Here is an 8,479-nt window from a genome sequence, read left to right as displayed (position 1 = left end):
TAGCGAGTTTGAGTAGCGAGTTTGAGTAGCGGATTTGAGTAGCGAGTTTGAGTAGCGAATTTGAGTAGCGAATTTGAGTAGCGAATTTGAGTAGCGAGTTTGAGTAGCGAATTTGAGTAGCGAATTTGAGTAGCGAGTTTGAGTAGCGAATTTGAGTAGCGAATTTGAATAGCGAATTTGAGTAGCGAGTTTGAGTAGCGAATTTGAGTAGCGAATTTGAGTAGCGAATTTGAGTAACGAATTTGAATAGCGAATTTGAGTAGCGAATTTGAGTAGCAAGTTTGAGTAGCGAATTTGAGTAGCGAATTTGAGTAGCGAATTTGAGTAGCGAATTTGAGTAGAGAGTTTGAGTAGCGAATTTGAGTAGCGAGTTTGAGTAGCGAGTTTGAGTAGCGAATTTGAGTAGCGAATTTGAGTAGCGAGTTTGAGTAGCGAATTTGAGTAGCGAATTTGAGTAGCGAATTTGAGTAGCGAGTTTGAGTAGCGAATTTGAGTAGCGAATTTGAGTAGCGAGTTTGAGTAGCGAGTTTGAGTAGCAGATTTGAGTAGCGAGTTGGAGTAGCGAATTTGAGTAGCGAATTTGAGTAGCGAATTTGAGTAGCGAATTTGAGTAGCGAGTTTGAGTAGCGAGTTTGAGTAGCGAATTTGAGTACCGAGTTTGAATAGCGAATTTGAGTAGCGAATTTGAGTAGCGAGTTTGAGTAGCGAATTTAAGTAGCGAGTTTGAGTAGCGAATTTGAGTAGCGAATTTGAGTAGCGAATTTGAGTAGCGGGTTTGAGTAGTGAATTTGAGTAGCGAGTTTGAGTAGCGAATTTGAGTAGCGAATTTGAGTAGCGAATTTGAGTAGCGAATTTGAGTAGCGAGTTTAAGTAGCGAATTTGAGTAGCGAATTTGAGTAGCGAGTTTGAGTAGCGAGTTTGAGTAGCGAGTTTGAGTAGCGAGTTTGAGTAGCGAGTTTGAGTAGCGAATTTGAGTAGCGAGTTTGAGTAGCGAATTTGAGTAGCGAATTTGAGTAGCGAATTTGAGTAGCGAGTTTGAGAAGCGAATTTGAGTAGCGAATTTGAGAAGCGAATTTGAGTAGCGAATTTGAGTAGCGAATTTGAGTAGCGAATTTGAGTAGCGAATTTGAGTAGCGAGTTTGAGTAGCGGATTTGAGTAGCGAGTTTGAGTAGCGAATTTGAGTAGCGAATTTGAGAAGCGTGTTTGAGTAGCGAATTTGAGTAGCGAATTTGAGTAGCGAGTTTGAGTAGCGAGTTTGAGTAGCGAATTTGAGTACCGAGTTTGAATAGCGAATTTGAGTAGCGAATTTGAGTAGCGAGTTTGAGTAGCGAATTTGAGTAGCGAGTTTGAGTAGCGAATTTGAGTAGCGAGTTTGAGTAGCGAATTTGAGTAGCGAGTTTGAGTAGCGAATTTGAGTAGCGAATTTGAGTAGCGAGCTTGAGTAGCGAATTTGAGTAGCGAGTTTGAGTAGCGAATTTGAGTAGCGAATTTGAGTAGCGAGTTTGAGTAGCGAATTTGAGTAGCGAGTTTGAGTAGCGAGTTTGAGTAGCGAATTTGAGTAGCGAGTTTGAGTAGCGAATTTGAGTAGCGAGTTTGAGTAGCGAGTCTGAGTAGCGAATTTGAGTAGCGAGTTTGAATAGCGAATTTGAGTAGCGAGTTTGAGTAGCGAATTTGAGTAGCGAATTTGAGTAGCGAATTTGAGTAGCGAACTTGAGTAGCGAATTTGAGTAGCGAATTTGAGTAGCGAATTTGAGTAGCGAGTTTGAGTAGCGAATTTGAGTAGCGAGTTTGAGTAGCGAATTGGAGTAGCGAGTTTGAGTAGCGAATTTGAGTAGCGAATTTGAGTAGCGAATTTGAGTAGCGAGTTTGAGTAGCGAATTTGAGTAGCGAATTTGAGTAGCGAATTTGAGTAGCGAGTTTGAGTAGCGAGTTTGAGTAGCGAATTTGAGTAGCGAGTTTGAGTAGCGAATTTGAGTAGCGAGTTTGAGTAGCGAGTCTGAGTAGCGAATTTGAGTAGCGAGTTTGAATAGCGAATTTGAGTAGCGAGTTTGAGTAGCGAATTTGAGTAGCGAATTTGAGTAGCGAATTTGAGTAGCGAGTTTGAGTAGCGAATTTGAGTAGCGAATTTGAGTAGCGAATTTGAGTAGCGAGTTTGAGTAGCGAGTTTGAGTAGCGAATTTGAGTACCGAGTTTGAATAGCGAATTTGAGTAGCGAATTTGAGTAGCGAGTTTGAGTAGCGAATTTGAGTAGCGAGTTTGAGTAGCGAATTTGAGTAGCGAGTTTGAGTAGCGAATTTGAGTAGCGAGTTTGAGTAGCGAATTTGAGTAGCGAATTTGAGTAGCGAGCTTGAGTAGCGAATTTGAGTAGCGAGTTTGAGTAGCGAATTTGAGTAGCGAATTTGAGTAGCGAGTTTGAGTAGCGAATTTGAGTAGCGAGTTTGAGTAGCGAGTTTGAGTAGCGAATTTGAGTAGCGAGTTTGAGTAGCGAATTTGAGTAGCGAGTTTGAGTAGCGAGTCTGAGTAGCGAATTTGAGTAGCGAGTTTGAATAGCGAATTTGAGTAGCGAGTTTGAGTAGCGAATTTGAGTAGCGAATTTGAGTAGCGAATTTGAGTAGCGAATTTGAGTAACGAATTTGAATAGCGAATTTGAGTAGCGAATTTGAGTAGCGAATTTGAGTAGCAAGTTTGAGTAGCGAATTTGAGTAGCGAATTTGAGTAGCGAATTTGAGTAGCGAATTTGAGTAGAGAGTTTGAGTAGCGAATTTGAGTAGCGAGTTTGAGTAGCGAGTTTGAGTAGCGAATTTGAGTAGCGAATTTGAGTAGCGAGTTTGAGTAGCGAATTTGAGTAGCGAATTTGAGTAGCGAATTTGAGTAGCGAGTTTGAGTAGCGAATTTGAGTAGCGAATTTGAGTAGCGAGTTTGAGTAGCGAGTTTGAGTAGCAGATTTGAGTAGCGAGTTGGAGTAGCGAATTTGAGTAGCGAATTTGAGTAGCGAATTTGAGTAGCGAATTTGAGTAGCGAGTTTGAGTAGCGAGTTTGAGTAGCGAATTTGAGTACCGAGTTTGAATAGCGAATTTGAGTAGCGAATTTGAGTAGCGAGTTTGAGTAGCGAATTTAAGTAGCGAGTTTGAGTAGCGAATTTGAGTAGCGAATTTGAGTAGCGAATTTGAGTAGCGGGTTTGAGTAGTGAATTTGAGTAGCGAGTTTGAGTAGCGAATTTGAGTAGCGAATTTGAGTAGCGAATTTGAGTAGCGAATTTGAGTAGCGAGTTTAAGTAGCGAATTTGAGTAGCGAATTTGAGTAGCGAGTTTGAGTAGCGAGTTTGAGTAGCGAGTTTGAGTAGCGAGTTTGAGTAGCGAGTTTGAGTAGCGAATTTGAGTAGCGAGTTTGAGTAGCGAATTTGAGTAGCGAATTTGAGTAGCGAATTTGAGTAGCGAGTTTGAGAAGCGAATTTGAGTAGCGAATTTGAGAAGCGAATTTGAGTAGCGAATTTGAGTAGCGAATTTGAGTAGCGAATTTGAGTAGCGAATTTGAGTAGCGAGTTTGAGTAGCGGATTTGAGTAGCGAGTTTGAGTAGCGAATTTGAGTAGCGAATTTGAGAAGCGTGTTTGAGTAGCGAATTTGAGTAGCGAATTTGAGTAGCGAGTTTGAGTAGCGAGTTTGAGTAGCGAATTTGAGTACCGAGTTTGAATAGCGAATTTGAGTAGCGAATTTGAGTAGCGAGTTTGAGTAGCGAATTTGAGTAGCGAGTTTGAGTAGCGAATTTGAGTAGCGAGTTTGAGTAGCGAATTTGAGTAGCGAGTTTGAGTAGCGAATTTGAGTAGCGAATTTGAGTAGCGAGCTTGAGTAGCGAATTTGAGTAGCGAGTTTGAGTAGCGAATTTGAGTAGCGAATTTGAGTAGCGAGTTTGAGTAGCGAATTTGAGTAGCGAGTTTGAGTAGCGAGTTTGAGTAGCGAATTTGAGTAGCGAGTTTGAGTAGCGAATTTGAGTAGCGAGTTTGAGTAGCGAGTCTGAGTAGCGAATTTGAGTAGCGAGTTTGAATAGCGAATTTGAGTAGCGAGTTTGAGTAGCGAATTTGAGTAGCGAATTTGAGTAGCGAATTTGAGTAGCGAACTTGAGTAGCGAATTTGAGTAGCGAATTTGAGTAGCGAATTTGAGTAGCGAGTTTGAGTAGCGAATTTGAGTAGCGAGTTTGAGTAGCGAATTTGAGTAGCGAGTTTGAGTAGCGAATTTGAGTAGCGAATTTGAGTAGCGAATTTGAGTAGCGAGTTTGAGTAGCGAATTTGAGTAGCGAATTTGAGTAGCGAGTTTGAGTAGCGAATTTGAGTAGCGAGTTTGAGTAGCGAATTTGAGTAGCGAATTTGAGTAGCGAGTTTGAGTAGCCAATTTGAGTAGCGAGTTTGAGTAGCGAGTTTGAGTAGCGAGTTTGAGTAGCGAATTTGAGTAGCGAATTTGCGTAGCGAGTTTGAGTAGCGAATTTGAGTACCGAGTTTGAATAGCGAATTTGAGTAGTGAATTTGAGTAGCGAGTTTGAGTAGCGAATTTGAGTAGCGAGTTTGAGTAGCGAATTTGAGTAGCGAGTTTGAGTAGCGAATTTGAGTAGTGAATTTGAGTAGCGAGTTTGAGTAGCGAATTTGAGTAGCGAATTTGAGTAGCGAATTTGAGTAGCGAATTTGAGTAGCGAGTTTGAGTAGCGAATTTGAGTAGCGAGTTTGAGTAGCGAGTTTGAGTAGCGAATTTGAGTAGCGAGTTTGAGTAGCGAATTTGAGTAGCGAATTTGAGTAGCGAATTTGAGTAGCGAATTTGAGTAGCGAATTTGAGTAGCGAGTTTGAGTAGCGAGTTTGAGTAGCGGATTTGAGTAGCGAGTTTGAGTAGCGAATTTGAGTAGCGAATTTGAGTAGCGAATTTGAGTAGCGAGTTTGAGTAGCGAATTTGAGTAGCGAATTTGAGTAGCGAGTTTGAGTAGCGAATTTGAGTAGCGAATTTGAATAGCGAATTTGAGTAGCGAGTTTGAGTAGCGAATTTGAGTAGCGAGTTTGAGTAGCGAATTTGAGTAACGAATTTGAATAGCGAATTTGAGTAGCGAATTTGAGTAGCGAATTTGAGTAGCAAGTTTGAGTAGCGAATTTGAGTAGCGAATTTGAGTAGCGAATTTGAGTAGCGAATTTAAGTAGAGAGTTTGAGTAGCGAATTTGAGTAGCGAGTTTGAGTAGCGAGTTTGAGTAGCGAATTTGAGTAGCGAATTTGAGTAGCGAGTTTGAGTAGCGAATTTGAGTAGCGAATTTGAGTAGCGAATTTGAGTAGCGAGTTTGAGTAGCGAATTTGAGTAGCGAATTTGAGTAGCGAGTTTGAGTAGCGAGTTTGAGTAGCAGATTTGAGTAGCGAGTTGGAGTAGCGAATTTGAGTAGCGAATTTGAGTAGCGAATTTGAGTAGCGAATTTGAGTAGCGAGTTTGAGTAGCGAGTTTGAGTAGCGAATTTGAGTACCGAGTTTGAATAGCGAATTTGAGTAGCGAATTTGAGTAGCGAGTTTGAGTAGCGAATTTGAGTAGCGAGTTTGAGTAGCGAATTTGAGTAGCGAATTTGAGTAGCGAATTTGAGTAGCGGGTTTGAGTAGTGAATTTGAGTAGCGAGTTTGAGTAGCGAATTTGAGTAGCGAATTTGAGTAGCGAATTTGAGTAGCGAATTTGAGTAGCGAGTTTAAGTAGCGAATTTGAGTAGCGAATTTGAGTAGCGAGTTTGAGTAGCGAGTTTGAGTAGCGAGTTTGAGTAGCGAGTTTGAGTAGCGAGTTTGAGTAGCGAATTTGAGTAGCGAGTTTGAGTAGCGAATTTGAGTAGCGAATTTGAGTAGCGAATTTGAGTAGCGAGTTTGAGAAGCGAATTTGAGTAGCGAATTTGAGAAGCGAATTTGAGTAGCGAATTTGAGTAGCGAATTTGAGTAGCGAATTTGAGTAGCGAATTTGAGTAGCGAGTTTGAGTAGCGGATTTGAGTAGCGAGTTTGAGTAGCGAATTTGAGTAGCGAATTTGAGAAGCGTGTTTGAGTAGCGAATTTGAGTAGCGAATTTGAGTAGCGAATTTGAGTAGCGAATTTGAGTAGCGAGTTTGAGTAGCGAATTTGAGTAGCGAATTTGAGTAGAGAGTTTGAGTAGCGAATTTGAGTAGCGAGTTTGAGTAGCGAATTTGAGTAGCGAATTTGAGTAGCGAGTTTGAGTAGCCAATTTGAGTAGCGAGTTTGAGTAGCGAGTTTGAGTAGCGAGTTTGAGTAGCGAATTTGAGTAGCGAATTTGCGTAGCGAGTTTGAGTAGCGAATTTGAGTACCGAGTTTGAATAGCGAATTTGAGTAGCGAATTTGAGTAGCGAGTTTGAGTAGCGAATTTGAGTAGCGAGTTTGAGTAGCGAATTTGAGTAGCGAGTTTGAGTAGCAAATTTGAGTAGCGAATTTGAGTAGCGAGTTTGAGTAGCGAATTTGAGTAGCGAATTTGAGTAGCGAATTTGAGTAGCGAATTTGAGTAGCGAGTTTGAGTAGCGAATTTGAGTAGCGAGTTTGAGTAGCGAGTTTGAGTAGCGAATTTGAGTAGCGAGTTTGAGTAGCGAATTTGAGTAGCGAATTTGAGTAGCGAATTTGAGTAGCGAATTTGAGTAGCGAGTTTGAGTAGCGAGTTTGAGTAGCGGATTTGAGTAGCGAGTTTGAGTAGCGAATTTGAGTAGCGAATTTGAGTAGCGAATTTGAGTAGCGAGTTTGAGTAGCGAATTTGAGTAGCGAATTTGAGTAGCGAGTTTGAGTAGCGAATTTGAGTAGCGAATTTGAATAGCGAATTTGAGTAGCGAGTTTGAGTAGCGAATTTGAGTAGCGAATTTGAGTAGCGAATTTGAGTAACGAATTTGAATAGCGAATTTGAGTAGCGAATTTGAGTAGCGAATTTGAGTAGCAAGTTTGAGTAGCGAATTTGAGTAGCGAATTTGAGTAGCGAATTTGAGTAGCGAATTTGAGTAGCGAATTTGAGTAGAGAGTTTGAGTAGCGAATTTGAGTAGCGAGTTTGAGTAGCGAGTTTGAGTAGCGAATTTGAGTAGCGAATTTGAGTAGCGAGTTTGAGTAGCGAATTTGAGTAGCGAATTTGAGTAGCGAATTTGAGTAGCGAGTTTGAGTAGCGAATTTGAGTAGCGAATTTGAGTAGCGAGTTTGAGTAGCGAGTTTGAGTAGCAGATTTGAGTAGCGAGTTGGAGTAGCGAATTTGAGTAGCGAATTTGAGTAGCGAATTTGAGTAGCGAATTTGAGTAGCGAGTTTGAGTAGCGAGTTTGAGTAGCGAATTTGAGTACCGAGTTTGAATAGCGAATTTGAGTAGCAAATTTGAGTAGCGAGTTTGAGTAGCGAATTTGAGTAGCGAGTTTGAGTAGCGAATTTGAGTAGCGAATTTGAGTAGCGAATTTGAGTAGCGGGTTTGAGTAGTGAATTTGAGTAGCGAGTTTGAGTAGCGAATTTGAGTAGCGAATTTGAGTAGCGAATTTGAGTAGCGAATTTTAGTAGCGAGTTTGAGTAGCGAATTTGAGTACCGAGTTTGAATAGCGAATTTGAGTAGCGAATTTGAGTAGCGAGTTTGAGTAGCGAATTTGAGTAGCGAGTTTGAGTAGCGAATTTGAGTAGCGAGTTTGAGTAGCGAATTTGAGTAGCGAATTTGAGTAGCGAGTTTGAGTAGCGAATTTGAGTAGCGAATTTGAGTAGCGAATTTGAGTAGCGAGTTTGAGTAGCGAATTTGAGTAGCGAGTTTGAGTAGCGAATTTGAGTAGCGAATTTGAGTAGCGAGTTTGAGTAGCGAATTTGAGTAGCGAATTTGAGTAGCGAATTTGAGTAGCGAGTTTGAGTAGCGAATTTGAGTAGCGAATTTGAGTAGCGAATTTGAGTAGCGAGTTTGAGTAGCCAATTTGAGTAGCGAGTTTGAGTAGCCAGTTTGAGTAGCGAGTTTGAGTAGCGAGTTTGAGTAGCGAATTTGAGTAGCGAGTTTGAGTAGCTAGTTTGAGTAGCGAGTTTGAGTAGCGAATTTGAGTAGCGAATTTGAATAGCGAATTTGAGTAGCGAGTTTGAGTAGCGAATTTGAGTAGCTAGTTTCAGTAGCGAATTTGAGTAGCGAGTTTGAGTAGTGAATTTGAGTAGCTAGTTTGAGTAGCGAATTTGAGTAGCGAATTTGAGTAGCGAATTTGAGTAGCGAGTTTGAGTAGCGAATTTGAGTAGCGAGTTTGAGTAGTGAATTTGAGTAGCTAGTTTGAGTAGCGAATTTGAGTAGCGAATTTGAGTAGCGAATTTGAGTAGCGAATTTGAGTAGCGAGTTTGAGTAGCGAATTTGAGTAGCGAGTTTGAGTAGCGAATTTGAGTAGCGAGTTTGAGAAGCGAGTCTGAGTAGCGAATTTGAGTAGCGAGTTTGAGTAGTGAATTTGAGAAGCTAGTTTGAGTAGCGAATTTGAGTAGCGAATTTGAGTAG

Source organism: Uranotaenia lowii, chromosome 2, assembly GCF_029784155.1.
Source record: "Uranotaenia lowii strain MFRU-FL chromosome 2, ASM2978415v1, whole genome shotgun sequence".
Taxonomy (NCBI): domain Eukaryota; kingdom Metazoa; phylum Arthropoda; class Insecta; order Diptera; family Culicidae; genus Uranotaenia; species Uranotaenia lowii.
This window is presented reverse-complemented; position numbering follows the sequence as displayed.